This window comes from Equus asinus, unplaced genomic scaffold (genome assembly GCF_041296235.1).
Source record: "Equus asinus isolate D_3611 breed Donkey unplaced genomic scaffold, EquAss-T2T_v2 contig_810, whole genome shotgun sequence".
NCBI classification, from domain to species: Eukaryota; Metazoa; Chordata; class Mammalia; order Perissodactyla; family Equidae; genus Equus; species Equus asinus.
In genome coordinates, this window is record NW_027225528.1 from 347,967 (window position 1) to 364,771 (window position 16,805).

Consider the following 16,805-nt stretch of genomic DNA (forward strand, 5'->3'; position numbering starts at 1 on the left):
GGGCAAGAGAGGCTACCTCAGGTGGCAATCGTTAAGCAAAAACAAAACCCAAAGGCGTGGAGACCTGGGTAAAAAGCAACCCTGAAATATCTACCCTCTGAAACTGAGGAAGATGGGCAAGAGAGGCTGGCTTCAGCTGGCAAACTTTAAGCAAAAGAAACACACAAGGGCGTGGAGACCTGGGGAAAAAGCAGCACTGAGAAATCCACCCTCTGAAACTGACGAGGATGGGCAACAGAGGCTACCTCAGGTGGCAATCGTTAAGCAAAAGAAACACACAAGGGCGTGGAGACCTGGGGAAAAAGCAACACGGAGAAATCCACCCTCTGAAACTGACGAACATGGGCAAAAGAAGCTAACTCAGGTTGCAACCTTTAAGCAGAAAAAACAAAAGACGCAAGGGCGTGGAGAGCTGGCGAAAAAGAAACACTGAGAAATCTACCCTCTGAAACCGAAGAAGATGGGCAACAGAGGCTAGCTCAGGTGGCAATCTTTAAGCAAAAAAAAGAAAATAGAAAAATACAATGGCGAGGAGACCCGGTCAAAAAGCAACCCTGAAAAAGGTAACCTCTGAAACTGAGGAAGCAGGGCAACAGTGCCTAGCTCAGGTGACAATCTTTAAGGAAAAGAAACACACAAGGGCGTGGGGAGCTGGCGAAAAGGCAACACTGAGAAATCCACCCTCTGAAACGGACGAAGATGGGCAACAGAGGCTAGCTCAGGTGGCAATCTTTAAGCAAAAGAAACACACAAGGGCGTGGAGACCTGGGGAAAAAGCAACCCTGAAATATCAACCCTCTGAAATTGAGGAAGATGGGCAACAGAGGCTAGCTCAGGTGGCAATCGTTAAGCAAAAACAAAACCCAAAGGCGTGGAGACCTGGGTAAAAAGCAACCCTGAAATATCTACCCTCTGAAACTGAGGAAGATGGGCAAGAGAGGCTGGCTTCAGCTGGCAAACTTTAAGCAAAAGAAACACACAAGGGCGTGGAGACCTGGGGAAAAAGCAGCACTGAGAAATCCACCCTCTGAAACTGACGAGGATGGGCAACAGAGGCTACCTCAGGTGGCAATCGTTAAGCAAAAGAAACACACAAGGGCGTGGAGACCTGGGGAAAAAGCAACACGGAGAAATCCACCCTCTGAAACTGACGAACATGGGCAAAAGAAGCTAACTCAGGTTGCAACCTTTAAGCAGAAAAAACAAAAGACGCAAGGGCGTGGAGAGCTGGCGAAAAAGAAACACTGAGAAATCTACCCTCTGAAACCGAAGAAGATGGGCAACAGAGGCTAGCTCAGGTGGCAATCTTTAAGCAAAAAAAAGAAAATAGAAAAATACAATGGCGAGGAGACCCGGTCAAAAAGCAACCCTGAAAAAGGTAACCTCTGAAACTGAGGAAGCAGGGCAACAGTGCCTAGCTCAGGTGACAATCTTTAAGGAAAAGAAACACACAAGGGCGTGGGGAGCTGGCGAAAAGGCAATACTGAGAAATCCACCCTCTGAAACGGACGAAGATGGGCAACAGAGGCTAGCCCAGGTGGCAATCGTTAAGCAAAAACAAAACCCAAAGGCGTGGAGACATGGGGAAAAAGCAACCCTGAAATATCTACCCTCTGAAACTGAGGAAGATGGGCAAGAGAGGCTGGCTTCAGCTGGGAAACTTTAAGCAAAAGAAACACACAAGGGCGTGGAGACCTGGGGAAAAAGCAGCACTGAGAAATCCACCCTCTGAAACTGACGAGGATGGGCAACAGAGGCTACCTCAGGTGGCAATCGTTAAGCAAAAGAAACACACAAGGGCGTGGAGACCTGGGGAAAAGGCAACACGGAGAAATCCACCCTCTGAAACTGACGAACATGGGCAAAAGAAGCTAACTCAGGTTGCAACCTTCAAGCAGAAAAAACAAAAGACGCAAGGGCGTGGAGAGCTGGCGAAAAAGAAACACTGAGAAATCTACCCTCTGAAACCGAAGAAGATGGGCAACAGAGGCTAGCTCAGGTGGCAATCTTTAAGCAAAAAAAAGAAAATAGAAAAATACAATGGCGAGGAGACCCGGTCAAAAAGCAACCCTGAAAAAGGTAACCTCTGAAACTGAGGAAGCAGGGCAACAGTGCCTAGCTCAGGTGACAATCTTTAAGGAAAAGAAACACACAAGGGCGTGGGGAGCTGGCGAAAAGGCAACACTGAGAAATCCACCCTCTGAAACGGACGAAGATGGGCAACAGAGGCTAGCTCAGGTGGCAATATTTAAGCAAAAGAAACACACAAGTGCGTGGAGACCTGGGGAAAAAGCAGCACTGAGAAATCTACCCTCTGAAACTTACGAGGATGGGCAACAGAGGCTACGTCAGGTGGCAATCCTTAAGCAAAAGAAACACACAAGGGCGTGGAGACCTGGGGAAAAAGCAACACGGAGAAATCCACCCTCTGAAACTGAGGAAGATGGGCAACAGAGGCTACCTCAGGTGGCAATCCTTAAGCAGAAACAAAACCCAAAGGCGTGGAGACATGGGGAAAAAGCAACCCTGAAATATCTACCGTCTGAAACTGTGGAAGATGGGCAAGAGAGGCTGGCTCAGGTGGCAAACTTTAAGCAAAACAAACACACAAGGGCGTGGAGACCTGGGGAAAAGCAGCACTGAGAAATCTACCTTCTGAAACTGATGAGGATGGGCAACAGAGGCTACCTCAGGTGGCAATCTTTAAGCAAAAGAAACACACAAGGGCGTGGAGACCTGGGGAAAAAGCAACACGGAGAAATCCACCCTCTGAAACTGAGGAAGATGGGCAACAGAGGCTACCTCAGGTGGCAATCCTTAAGCAGAAACAAAACCCAAAGGCGTGGAGACCTGGGGAAAAAGCAACCCTGAAATATCTACCCTCTGAAACTGAGGAAGATGGGCAAGAGAGGCTGGCTTCAGGTGGCAAACTTTAAGCAAAAGAAACACACAAGGGCGTTGAGACCTGGGGAAAAAGCAGCAGGGAGAAATCCACCCTCTGAAACTGACGAGGATGGGCAATAGAGGCTACCTCAGGTGGCAATCGTGAAGCAAAAGAAACACACAAGGGCGTGGAGACCTGGGGAAAAAGCAACACGGAGAAATCCACCCTCTGAAACTCAGGACGATGGGCAAGAGAGGCTACCTCAGGTGGCAATCGTTAAGCAAAAACAAAACCCAAAAGCGTGGAGACCTGGGTAAAAAGCAACCCTGAAATATCTACCCTCTGAAACTGAGGAAGATGGGCAAGAGAGGCTGGCTTCAGCTGGCAAACTTTAAGCAAAAGAAACACACAAGGGCGTGGAGACCTGGGGAAAAAGCAGCACTGAGAAATCTACCCTCTGAAACTGACGAGGATGGGCAACAGAGGCTACCTCAGGTGGCAATCGTTAAGCAAAAGAAACACACAAGGGCGTGGAGACCTGGGGAAAAAGCAACACGGAGAAATCCACCCTCTGAAACTGACGAACATGGGCAAAAGAAGCTAACTCAGGTTGCAACCTTTAAGCAGAAAAAACAAAAGACGCAAGGGCGTGGAGAGCTGGCGAAAAAGAAACACTGAGAAATCTACCCTCTGAAACCGAAGAAGATGGGCAACAGAGGCTAGCTCAGGTGGCAATCTTTAAGCAAAAAAAAGAAAATAGAAAAATACAATGGCGAGGAGACCCGGTCAAAAAGCAACCCTGAAAAAGGTAACCTCTGAAACTGAGGAAGCAGGGCAACAGTGCCTAGCTCAGGTGACAATCTTTAAGGAAAAGAAAGACACAAGGGCGTGGGGAGCTGGCGAAAAGGCAACACTGAGAAATCCACCCTCTGAAACGGACGAAGATGGGCAACAGAGGCTAGCTCAGGTGGCAATCTTTAAGCAAAAGAAACACACAAGGGCGTGGAGACCTGGGGAAAAAGCAACACGGAGAAATCCACCCTCTGAAACTGAGGAAGATGGGCAACAGAGGCTAGCCCAGGTGGCAATCGTTAAGCAAAAACAAAACACTAAGGCGTGAAGACCTGGGGAAAAAGCAACGCTGAAATATCTACCCTCTGAAACTGAGGAAGATGGGCAAGAGAGGCTGGCTTCAGCTGGCAAACTTTAAGCAAAAGAAACACACAAGCGCGTGGAGACCTGGGGAAAAAGCAGCACTGAGAAATCCACCCTCTGAAACTGACGAGGATGGGCAACAGAGGCTACCTCAGGTGGCAATCGTTAAGCAAAAGAAACACACAAGGGCGTGGAGACCTGGGGAAAAAGCAACCCTGAAATATCAACCCTCTGAAATTGAGGAAGATGGGCAACAGAGGCTAGCTCAGGTGGCAATCGTTAAGCAAAAACAAAACCCAAAGGCGTGGAGACCTGGGGAAAAAGCAACCCTGAAATATCTACCCTCTGAAACTGAGGAAGATGGGCAAGAGAGGCTGGCTTCAGGTGGCAAACTTTAAGCAAAAGAAACACACAAGGGCGTGGAGACCTGGGGAAAAAGCAGCAGGGAGAAATCCACCCTCTGAAACTGACGAGGATGGGCAACAGAGGCTACCTCAGGTGGCAATCCTTAAGCAAAAGAAACACACTAGGGCGTGGAGACCTGGGGAAAAAGCAACACGGAGAAATCCACCCTCTGAAACTCAGGACGATGGGCAAGAGAGGCTACCTCAGGTGGCAATCGTTAAGCAAAAACAAAACCCAAAGGCGTGGAGACCTGGGTAAAAAGCAACCCTGAAATATCTACCCTCTGAAACTGAGGAAGATGGGCAAGAGAGGCTGGCTTCAGCTGGCAAACTTTAAGCAAAAGAAACACACAAGGGCGTGGAGACCTGGGGAAAAAGCAGCACTGAGAAATCCACCCTCTGAAACTGACGAGGATGGGCAACAGAGGCTACCTCAGGTGGCAATCGTTAAGCAAAAGAAACACACAAGGGCGTGGAGACCTGGGGAAAAAGCAACACGGAGAAATCCACCCTCTGAAACTGACGAACATGGGCAAAAGAAGCTAACTCAGGTTGCAACCTTTAAGCAGAAAAAACAAAAGACGCAAGGGCGTGGAGAGCTGGCGAAAAAGAAACACTGAGAAATCTACCCTCTGAAACCGAAGAAGATGGGCAACAGAGGCTAGCTCAGGTGGCAATCTTTAAGCAAAAAAAAGAAAATAGAAAAATACAATGGCGAGGAGACCCGGTCAAAAAGCAACCCTGAAAAAGGTAACCTCTGAAACTGAGGAAGCAGGGCAACAGTGCCTAGCTCAGGTGACAATCTTTAAGGAAAAGAAACACACAAGGGCGTGGGGAGCTGGCGAAAAGGCAACACTGAGAAATCCACCCTCTGAAACGGACGAAGATGGGCAACAGAGGCTAGCTCAGGTGGCAATCTTTAAGCAAAAGAAACACACAAGGGCGTGGAGACCTGGGGAAAAAGCAACCCTGAAATATCAACCCTCTGAAATTGAGGAAGATGGGCAACAGAGGCTAGCTCAGGTGGCAATCGTTAAGCAAAAACAAAACCCAAAGGCGTGGAGACCTGGGTAAAAAGCAACCCTGAAATATCTACCCTCTGAAACTGAGGAAGATGGGCAAGAGAGGCTGGCTTCAGCTGGCAAACTTTAAGCAAAAGAAACACACAAGGGCGTGGAGACCTGGGGAAAAAGCAGCACTGAGAAATCCACCCTCTGAAACTGACGAGGATGGGCAACAGAGGCTACCTCAGGTGGCAATCGTTAAGCAAAAGAAACACACAAGGGCGTGGAGACCTGGGGAAAAAGCAACACGGAGAAATCCACCCTCTGAAACTGACGAACATGGGCAAAAGAAGCTAACTCAGGTTGCAACCTTTAAGCAGAAAAAACAAAAGACGCAAGGGCGTGGAGAGCTGGCGAAAAAGAAACACTGAGAAATCTACCCTCTGAAACCGAAGAAGATGGGCAACAGAGGCTAGCTCAGGTGGCAATCTTTAAGCAAAAAAAAGAAAATAGAAAAATACAATGGCGAGGAGACCCGGTCAAAAAGCAACCCTGAAAAAGGTAACCTCTGAAACTGAGGAAGCAGGGCAACAGTGCCTAGCTCAGGTGACAATCTTTAAGGAAAAGAAACACACAAGGGCGTGGGGAGCTGGCGAAAAGGCAATACTGAGAAATCCACCCTCTGAAACGGACGAAGATGGGCAACAGAGGCTAGCCCAGGTGGCAATCGTTAAGCAAAAACAAAACCCAAAGGCGTGGAGACATGGGGAAAAAGCAACCCTGAAATATCTACCCTCTGAAACTGAGGAAGATGGGCAAGAGAGGCTGGCTTCAGCTGGGAAACTTTAAGCAAAAGAAACACACAAGGGCGTGGAGACCTGGGGAAAAAGCAGCACTGAGAAATCCACCCTCTGAAACTGACGAGGATGGGCAACAGAGGCTACCTCAGGTGGCAATCGTTAAGCAAAAGAAACACACAAGGGCGTGGAGACCTGGGGAAAAGGCAACACGGAGAAATCCACCCTCTGAAACTGACGAACATGGGCAAAAGAAGCTAACTCAGGTTGCAACCTTCAAGCAGAAAAAACAAAAGACGCAAGGGCGTGGAGAGCTGGCGAAAAAGAAACACTGAGAAATCTACCCTCTGAAACCGAAGAAGATGGGCAACAGAGGCTAGCTCAGGTGGCAATCTTTAAGCAAAAAAAAGAAAATAGAAAAATACAATGGCGAGGAGACCCGGTCAAAAAGCAACCCTGAAAAAGGTAACCTCTGAAACTGAGGAAGCAGGGCAACAGTGCCTAGCTCAGGTGACAATCTTTAAGGAAAAGAAACACACAAGGGCGTGGGGAGCTGGCGAAAAGGCAACACTGAGAAATCCACTCTCTGAAACGGACGAAGATGGGCAACAGAGGCTAGCTCAGGTGGCAATCTTTAAGCAAAAGAAACACACAAGTGCGTGGAGACCTGGGGAAAAAGCAGCACTGAGAAATCTACCCTCTGAAACTTACGAGGATGGGCAACAGAGGCTACGTCAGGTGGCAATCCTTAAGCAAAAGAAACACACAAGGGCGTGGAGACCTGGGGAAAAAGCAACACGGAGAAATCCACCCTCTGAAACTGAGGAAGATGGGCAACAGAGGCTACCTCAGGTGGCAATCCTTAAGCAGAAACAAAACCCAAAGGCGTGGAGACATGGGGAAAAAGCAACCCTGAAATATCTACCGTCTGAAACTGTGGAAGATGGGCAAGAGAGGCTGGCTCAGGTGGCAAACTTTAAGCAAAACAAACACACAAGGGCGTGGAGACCTGGGGAAAAGCAGCACTGAGAAATCTACCTTCTGAAACTGATGAGGATGGGCAACAGAGGCTACCTCAGGTGGCAATCTTTAAGCAAAAGAAACACACAAGGGCGTGGAGACCTGGGGAAAAAGCAACACGGAGAAATCCACCCTCTGAAACTGAGGAAGATGGGCAACAGAGGCTACCTCAGGTGGCAATCCTTAAGCAGAAACAAAACCCAAAGGCGTGGAGACCTGGGGAAAAAGCAACCCTGAAATATCTACCCTCTGAAACTGAGGAAGATGGGCAAGAGAGGCTGGCTTCAGGTGGCAAACTTTAAGCAAAAGAAACACACAAGGGCGTTGAGACCTGGGGAAAAAGCAGCAGGGAGAAATCCACCCTCTGAAACTGACGAGGATGGGCAATAGAGGCTACCTCAGGTGGCAATCGTGAAGCAAAAGAAACACACAAGGGCGTGGAGACCTGGGGAAAAAGCAACACGGAGAAATCCACCCTCTGAAACTCAGGACGATGGGCAAGAGAGGCTACCTCAGGTGGCAATCGTTAAGCAAAAACAAAACCCAAAAGCGTGGAGACCTGGGTAAAAAGCAACCCTGAAATATCTACCCTCTGAAACTGAGGAAGATGGGCAAGAGAGGCTGGCTTCAGCTGGCAAACTTTAAGCAAAAGAAACACACAAGGGCGTGGAGACCTGGGGAAAAAGCAGCACTGAGAAATCTACCCTCTGAAACTGACGAGGATGGGCAACAGAGGCTACCTCAGGTGGCAATCGTTAAGCAAAAGAAACACACAAGGGCGTGGAGACCTGGGGAAAAAGCAACACGGAGAAATCCACCCTCTGAAACTGACGAACATGGGCAAAAGAAGCTAACTCAGGTTGCAACCTTTAAGCAGAAAAAACAAAAGACGCAAGGGCGTGGAGAGCTGGCGAAAAAGAAACACTGAGAAATCTACCCTCTGAAACCGAAGAAGACGGGCAACAGAGGCTAGCTCAGGTGGCAATCTTTAAGCAAAAAAAAGAAAATAGAAAAATACAATGGCGAGGAGACCCGGTCAAAAAGCAACCCTGAAAAAGGTAACCTCTGAAACTGAGGAAGCAGGGCAACAGTGCCTAGCTCAGGTGACAATCTTTAAGGAAAAGAAAGACACAAGGGCGTGGGGAGCTGGCGAAAAGGCAACACTGAGAAATCCACCCTCTGAAACGGACGAAGATGGGCAACAGAGGCTAGCTCAGGTGGCAATCTTTAAGCAAAAGAAACACACAAGGGCGTGGAGACCTGGGGAAAAAGCAACACGGAGAAATCCACCCTCTGAAACTGAGGAAGATGGGCAACAGAGGCTAGCCCAGGTGGCAATCGTTAAGCAAAAACAAAACACTAAGGCGTGAAGACCTGGGGAAAAAGCAACGCTGAAATATCTACCCTCTGAAACTGAGGAAGATGGGCAAGAGAGGCTGGCTTCAGGTGACAAACTTTAAGCAAAAGAAACACACAAGGGCGTGGAGACCTGGGGAAAAAGCAGCAGGGAGAAATCCACCCTCTGAAACTGACGAGGATGGGCAACAGAGGCTACCTCAGGTGGCAATCGTGAAGCAAAAGAAACACACAAGGGCGTGGAGACCTGGGGAAAAAGCAACACGGAGAAATCCACCCTCTGAAACTGAGGAAGATGGGCAACAGAGGCTACCTCAGGTGGCAATCCTTAAGCAGAAACAAAACCCAAAGGCGTGGAGACATGGGGAAAAAGCAACCCTGAAATATCTACCGTCTGAAACTGTGGAAGATGGGCAAGAGAGGCTGGCTCAGGTGGCAAACTTTAAGCAAAACAAACACACAAGGGCGTGGAGACCTGGGGAAAAGCAGCACTGAGAAATCTACCTTCTGAAACTGATGAGGATGGGCAACAGATGCTACCTCAGGTGGCAATCGTTAAGCAAAAGAAACACACAAGGGCGTGGAGACCTGGGGAAAAAGCAACCCTGAAATATCAACCCTCTGAAATTGAGGAAGATGGGCAACAGAGGCTAGCTCAGGTGGCAATCGTTAAGCAAAAACAAAACCCAAAGGCGTGGAGACCTGGGGAAAAAGCAACCCTGAAATATCTACCCTCTGAAACTGAGGAAGATGGGCAAGAGAGGCTGGCTTCAGGTGGCAAACTTTAAGCAAAAGAAACACACAAGGGCGTGGAGACCTGGGGAAAAAGCAGCACTGAGAAATCCACCCTCTGAAACTGACGAGGATGGGCAACAGAGGCTACGTCAGGTGGCAATCCTTAAGCAAAAGAAACACACAAGGGCGTGGAGACCTGGGGAAAAAGCAACACGGAGAAATCCACCCTCTGAAACTGAGGAAGATGGGCAACAGAGGCTACCTCAGGTGGCAATCCTTAAGCGGAAACAAAACCCAAAGGCGTGGAGACATGGGGAAAAAGCAACCCTGAAATATCTACCGTCTGAAACTGTGGAAGATGGGCAAGAGAGGCTGGCTCAGGTGGCAAACTTTAAGCAAAACAAACACACAAGGGCGTGGAGACCTGGGGAAAAGCAGCACTGAGAAATCTACCTTCTGAAACTGATGAGGATGGGCAACAGAGGCTACCTCAGGTGGCAATCTTTAAGCAAAAGAAACACACAAGGGCGTGGAGACCTGGGGAAAAAGCAACACGGAGAAATCCACCCTCTGAAACTGAGGAAGATGGGCAACAGAGGCTACCTCAGGTGGCAATCCTTAAGCAGAAACAAAACCCAAAGGCGTGGAGACCTGGGGAAAAAGCAACCCTGAAATATCTACCCTCTGAAACTGAGGAAGATGGGCAAGAGAGGCTGGCTTCAGGTGGCAAACTTTAAGCAAAAGAAACACACAAGGGCGTTGAGACCTGGGGAAAAAGCAGCAGGGAGAAATCCACCCTCTGAAACTGACGAGGATGGGCAATAGAGGCTACCTCAGGTGGCAATCGTGAAGCAAAAGAAACACACAAGGGCGTGGAGACCTGGGGAAAAAGCAACACGGAGAAATCCACCCTCTGAAACTCAGGACGATGGGCAAGAGAGGCTACCTCAGGTGGCAATCGTTAAGCAAAAACAAAACCCAAAAGCGTGGAGACCTGGGTAAAAAGCAACCCTGAAATATCTACCCTCTGAAACTGAGGAAGATGGGCAAGAGAGGCTGGCTTCAGCTGGCAAACTTTAAGCAAAAGAAACACACAAGGGCGTGGAGACCTGGGGAAAAAGCAGCACTGAGAAATCTACCCTCTGAAACTGACGAGGATGGGCAACAGAGGCTACCTCAGGTGGCAATCGTTAAGCAAAAGAAACACACAAGGGCGTGGAGACCTGGGGAAAAAGCAACACGGAGAAATCCACCCTCTGAAACTGACGAACATGGGCAAAAGAAGCTAACTCAGGTTGCAACCTTTAAGCAGAAAAAACAAAAGACGCAAGGGCGTGGAGAGCTGGCGAAAAAGAAACACTGAGAAATCTACCCTCTGAAACCGAAGAAGATGGGCAACAGAGGCTAGCTCAGGTGGCAATCTTTAAGCAAAAAAAAGAAAATAGAAAAATACAATGGCGAGGAGACCCGGTCAAAAAGCAACCCTGAAAAAGGTAACCTCTGAAACTGAGGAAGCAGGGCAACAGTGCCTAGCTCAGGTGACAATCTTTAAGGAAAAGAAACACACAAGGGCGTGGGGAGCTGGCGAAAAGGCAACACTGAGAAATCCACCCTCTGAAACGGACGAAGATGGGCAACAGAGGCTAGCTCAGGTGGCAATCTTTAAGCAAAAGAAACACACAAGGGCGTGGAGACCTGGGGAAAAAGCAACCCTGAAATATCAACCCTCTGAAATTGAGGAAGATGGGCAACAGAGGCTAGCTCAGGTGGCAATCGTTAAGCAAAAACAAAACCCAAAGGCGTGGAGACCTGGGTAAAAAGCAACCCTGAAATATCTACCCTCTGAAACTGAGGAAGATGGGCAAGAGAGGCTGGCTTCAGCTGGCAAACTTTAAGCAAAAGAAACACACAAGGGCGTGGAGACCTGGGGAAAAAGCAGCACTGAGAAATCCACCCTCTGAAACTGACGAGGATGGGCAACAGAGGCTACCTCAGGTGGCAATCGTGAAGCAAAAGAAACACACAAGGGCGTGGAGACCTGGGGAAAAAGCAACACGGAGAAATCCACCCTCTGAAACTGAGGAAGATGGGCAACAGAGGCTACCTCAGGTGGCAATCCTTAAGCAGAAACAAAACCCAAAGGCGTGGAGACATGGGGAAAAAGCAACCCTGAAATATCTACCGTCTGAAACTGTGGAAGATGGGCAAGAGAGGCTGGCTCAGGTGGCAAACTTTAAGCAAAACAAACACACAAGGGCGTGGAGACCTGGGGAAAAGCAGCACTGAGAAATCTACCTTCTGAAACTGATGAGGATGGGCAACAGATGCTACCTCAGGTGGCAATCGTTAAGCAAAAGAAACACACAAGGGCGTGGAGACCTGGGGAAAAAGCAACCCTGAAATATCAACCCTCTGAAATTGAGGAAGATGGGCAACAGAGGCTAGCTCAGGTGGCAATCGTTAAGCAAAAACAAAACCCAAAGGCGTGGAGACCTGGGGAAAAAGCAACCCTGAAATATCTACCCTCTGAAACTGAGGAAGATGGGCAAGAGAGGCTGGCTTCAGGTGGCAAACTTTAAGCAAAAGAAACACACAAGGGCGTGGAGACCTGGGGAAAAAGCAGCACTGAGAAATCCACCCTCTGAAACTGACGAGGATGGGCAACAGAGGCTACGTCAGGTGGCAATCCTTAAGCAAAAGAAACACACAAGGGCGTGGAGACCTGGGGAAAAAGCAACACGGAGAAATCCACCCTCTGAAACTGAGGAAGATGGGCAACAGAGGCTACCTCAGGTGGCAATCCTTAAGCGGAAACAAAACCCAAAGGCGTGGAGACATGGGGAAAAAGCAACCCTGAAATATCTACCGTCTGAAACTGTGGAAGATGGGCAAGAGAGGCTGGCTCAGGTGGCAAACTTTAAGCAAAACAAACACACAAGGGCGTGGAGACCTGGGGAAAAGCAGCACTGAGAAATCTACCTTCTGAAACTGATGAGGATGGGCAACAGAGGCTACCTCAGGTGGCAATCTTTAAGCAAAAGAAACACACAAGGGCGTGGAGACCTGGGGAAAAAGCAACACGGAGAAATCCACCCTCTGAAACTGAGGAAGATGGGCAACAGAGGCTACCTCAGGTGGCAATCCTTAAGCAGAAACAAAACCCAAAGGCGTGGAGACCTGGGGAAAAAGCAACCCTGAAATATCTACCCTCTGAAACTGAGGAAGATGGGCAAGAGAGGCTGGCTTCAGGTGGCAAACTTTAAGCAAAAGAAACACACAAGGGCGTTGAGACCTGGGGAAAAAGCAGCAGGGAGAAATCCACCCTCTGAAACTGACGAGGATGGGCAATAGAGGCTACCTCAGGTGGCAATCGTGAAGCAAAAGAAACACACAAGGGCGTGGAGACCTGGGGAAAAAGCAACACGGAGAAATCCACCCTCTGAAACTCAGGACGATGGGCAAGAGAGGCTACCTCAGGTGGCAATCGTTAAGCAAAAACAAAACCCAAAAGCGTGGAGACCTGGGTAAAAAGCAACCCTGAAATATCTACCCTCTGAAACTGAGGAAGATGGGCAAGAGAGGCTGGCTTCAGCTGGCAAACTTTAAGCAAAAGAAACACACAAGGGCGTGGAGACCTGGGGAAAAAGCAGCACTGAGAAATCTACCCTCTGAAACTGACGAGGATGGGCAACAGAGGCTACCTCAGGTGGCAATCGTTAAGCAAAAGAAACACACAAGGGCGTGGAGACCTGGGGAAAAAGCAACACGGAGAAATCCACCCTCTGAAACTGACGAACATGGGCAAAAGAAGCTAACTCAGGTTGCAACCTTTAAGCAGAAAAAACAAAAGACGCAAGGGCGTGGAGAGCTGGCGAAAAAGAAACACTGAGAAATCTACCCTCTGAAACCGAAGAAGATGGGCAACAGAGGCTAGCTCAGGTGGCAATCTTTAAGCAAAAAAAAGAAAATAGAAAAATACAATGGCGAGGAGACCCGGTCAAAAAGCAACCCTGAAAAAGGTAACCTCTGAAACTGAGGAAGCAGGGCAACAGTGCCTAGCTCAGGTGACAATCTTTAAGGAAAAGAAACACACAAGGGCGTGGGGAGCTGGCGAAAAGGCAACACTGAGAAATCCACCCTCTGAAACGGACGAAGATGGGCAACAGAGGCTAGCTCAGGTGGCAATCTTTAAGCAAAAGAAACACACAAGGGCGTGGAGACCTGGGGAAAAAGCAACACGGAGAAATCCACCCTCTGAAACTGAGGAAGATGGGCAACAGAGGCTAGCCCAGGTGGCAATCGTTAAGCAAAAACAAAACACTAAGGCGTGAAGACCTGGGGAAAAAGCAACGCTGAAATATCTACCCTCTGAAACTGAGGAAGATGGGCAAGAGAGGCTGGCTTCAGGTGACAAACTTTAAGCAAAAGAAACACACAAGGGCGTGGAGACCTGGGGAAAAAGCAGCAGGGAGAAATCCACCCTCTGAAACTGACGAGGATGGGCAACAGAGGCTACCTCAGGTGGCAATCGTGAAGCAAAAGAAACACACAAGGGCGTGGAGACCTGGGGAAAAAGCAACACGGAGAAATCCACCCTCTGAAACTGAGGAAGATGGGCAACAGAGGCTACCTCAGGTGGCAATCCTTAAGCAGAAACAAAACCCAAAGGCGTGGAGACATGGGGAAAAAGCAACCCTGAAATATCTACCGTCTGAAACTGTGGAAGATGGGCAAGAGAGGCTGGCTCAGGTGGCAAACTTTAAGCAAAACAAACACACAAGGGCGTGGAGACCTGGGGAAAAGCAGCACTGAGAAATCTACCTTCTGAAACTGATGAGGATGGGCAACAGATGCTACCTCAGGTGGCAATCGTTAAGCAAAAGAAACACACAAGGGCGTGGAGACCTGGGGAAAAAGCAACCCTGAAATATCAACCCTCTGAAATTGAGGAAGATGGGCAACAGAGGCTAGCTCAGGTGGCAATCGTTAAGCAAAAACAAAACCCAAAGGCGTGGAGACCTGGGGAAAAAGCAACCCTGAAATATCTACCCTCTGAAACTGAGGAAGATGGGCAAGAGAGGCTGGCTTCAGGTGGCAAACTTTAAGCAAAAGAAACACACAAGGGCGTGGAGACCTGGGGAAAAAGCAGCAGGGAGAAATCCACCCTCTGAAACTGACGAGGATGGGCAACAGAGGCTACCTCAGGTGGCAATCGTGAAGCAAAAGAAACACACTAGGGCGTGGAGACCTGGGGAAAAAGCAACACGGAGAAATCCACCCTCTGAAACTCAGGACGATGGGCAAGAGAGGCTACCTCAGGTGGCAATCGTTAAGCAAAAACAAAACCCAAAGGCGTGGAGACCTGGGTAAAAAGCAACCCTGAAATATCTACCCTCTGAAACTGAGGAAGATGGGCAAGAGAGGCTGGCTTCAGCTGGCAAACTTTAAGCAAAAGAAACACACAAGGGCGTGGAGACCTGGGGAAAAAGCAGCACTGAGAAATCCACCCTCTGAAACTGACGAGGATGGGCAACAGAGGCTACATCAGGTGGCAATCGTTAAGCAAAAGAAACACACAAGGGCGTGGAGACCTGGGGAAAAAGCAACACGGAGAAATCCACCCTCTGAAACTGACGAACATGGGCAAAAGAAGCTAACTCAGGTTGCAACCTTTAAGCAGAAAAAACAAAAGACGCAAGGGCGTGGAGAGCTGGCGAAAAAGAAACACTGAGAAATCTACCCTCTGAAACCGAAGAAGATGGGCAACAGAGGCTAGCTCAGGTGGCAATCTTTAAGCAAAAAAAAGAAAATAGAAAAATACAATGGCGAGGAGACCCGGTCAAAAAGCAACCCTGAAAAAGGTAACCTCTGAAACTGAGGAAGCAGGGCAACAGTGCCTAGCTCAGGTGACAATCTTTAAGGAAAAGAAACACACAAGGGCGTGGGGAGCTGGCGAAAAGGCAACACTGAGAAATCCACCCTCTGAAACGGACGAAGATGGGCAACAGAGGCTAGCTCAGGTGGCAATCTTTAAGCAAAAGAAACACACAAGGGCGTGGAGACCTGGGGAAAAAGCAACACGGAGAAAACCACCCTCTGAAACTGAGGAAGACGGGCAACAGAGGCTAGCCCAGGTGGCAATCGTTAAGCAAAAACAAAACCCAAAGGCGTGGAGACATGGGGAAAAAGCAACCCTGAAATATCTACCCTCTGAAACTGAGGAAGATGGGCAAGAGAGGCTGGCTTCAGCTGGGAAACTTTAAGCAAAAGAAACACACAAGGGCGTGGAGACCTGGGGAAAAAGCAGCACTGAGAAATCCACCCTCTGAAACTGACGAGGATGGGCAACAGAGGCTACCTCAGGTGGCAATCGTTAAGCAAAAGAAACACACAAGGGCGTGGAGACCTGGGGAAAAAGCAACACGGAGAAATCCACCCTCTGAAACTGACGAACATGGGCAAAAGAAGCTAACTCAGGTTGCAACCTTCAAGCAGAAAAAACAAAAGACGCAAGGGCGTGGAGAGCTGACGAAAAAGAAACACTGAGAAATCTACCCTCTGAAACCGAAGAAGATGGGCAACAGAGGCTAGCTCAGGTGGCAATCTTTAAGCAAAAAAAAGAAAATAGAAAAATACAATGGCGAGGAGACCCGGTCAAAAAGCAACCCTGAAAAAGGTAACCTCTGAAACTGAGGAAGCAGGGCAACAGTGCCTAGCTCAGGTGACAATCTTTAAGGAAAAGAAACACACAAGGGCGTGGGGAGCTGGCGAAAAGGCAACACTGAGAAATCCACCCTCTGAAACGGACGAAGATGGGCAACAGAGGCTAGCTCAGGTGGCAATCTTTAAGCAAAAGAAACACACAAGGGCGTGGAGACCTGGGGAAAAAGCAGCACTGAGAAATCTACCCTCTGAAACTTACGAGGATGGGCAACAGAGGCTACCTCAGGTGGCAATCCTTAAGCAAAAGAAACACACAAGGGCGTGGAGACCTGGGGAAAAAGCAACCCTGAAATATCAACCCTCTGAAATTGAGGAAGATGGGCAACAGAGGCTAGCTCAGGTGGCAATCGTTAAGCAAAAACAAAACCCAAAGGCGTGGAGACCTGGGGAAAAAGCAACCCTGAAATATCTACCCTCTGAAACTGAGGAAGATGGGCAAGAGAGGCTGGCTTCAGCTGGCAAACTTTAAGCAAAAGAAACACACAAGGGCGTGGAGACCTGGGGAAAAAGCAGCACTGAGAAATCCACCCTCTGAAACTGACGAGGATGGGCAACAGAGGCTACCTCAGGTGGCAATCGTTAAGCAAAAGAAACACACAAGGGCGTGGAGACCTGGGGAAAAAGCAACACGGAGAAATCCACCCTCTGAAACTGACGAACATGGGCAAAAGAAGCTAACTCAGGTTGCAACCTTTAAGCAGAAAAAACAAAAGACGCAAGGGCGTGG